Below are 689 nucleotides of genomic sequence, written 5' to 3'. Positions count from 1 at the left end.
TATAGATAGGTATTAGCTGTTGTTAAGAGAGCATCTTCAACAAATTGTGCTGGCAAAACTGGATGTCAACCTGTAGAAGAATGAAAATAGACCCATAACTATCACCATGCACAAAACTCAAGTCCAAATGGATTAAAGACCTCAATATCAGTCCGAACACAATGAAACCTGATAGAAGAGAAAGTGGGAAGTACTCTACAACACATGGCACAGGAGACTACTTCCCCAGCAGCACAGACATTAAGGGCCTCATTGAATAAATGGGACCTCCTGAGACTGAGAAGCTTCTGTAAAGCAAAGGACACTGTCACTAAGACAAAAAGGCAACCCACTGACTGGGAGAAGATCTTCACCAACCCTGCAACTGACAAAGGTCTGATCTCCAAAATATATAAAGAACTCAAGAAACTAGACTGTAAAAGGCTAATCAACCTAATTATAATATGAGGCACTGAGCTGAACAGAGAATTCTCAACAGAAGAAGTTCAAATGGCCAAAAGACACTTAAGGTCATGCTCAACTTCCTTAGCCATCAGGGAAATGCAAATCAAGACAACTTTAAGATACCATCTTATACCTGTCAAAATGGCTAAAATCAAAAGCACCAATGATAGCCTTTGCTGGAGAGGTTGTGGAGAAAGGGGTACACTCATCCATTGCTGGTAGGAATGCAAACTTGTGCAACCACT

This window comes from Alexandromys fortis, unplaced genomic scaffold (assembly GCF_014885135.2).
Source record: "Alexandromys fortis isolate MF-2015 unplaced genomic scaffold, M_Fortis_MF-2015_v1.1 scaffold_105, whole genome shotgun sequence".
Lineage (NCBI taxonomy): Eukaryota > Metazoa > Chordata > Mammalia > Rodentia > Cricetidae > Alexandromys > Alexandromys fortis.
The sequence above is the reverse complement of the archived record's forward strand: the minus strand, read 5'-3'. Positions refer to the sequence as shown.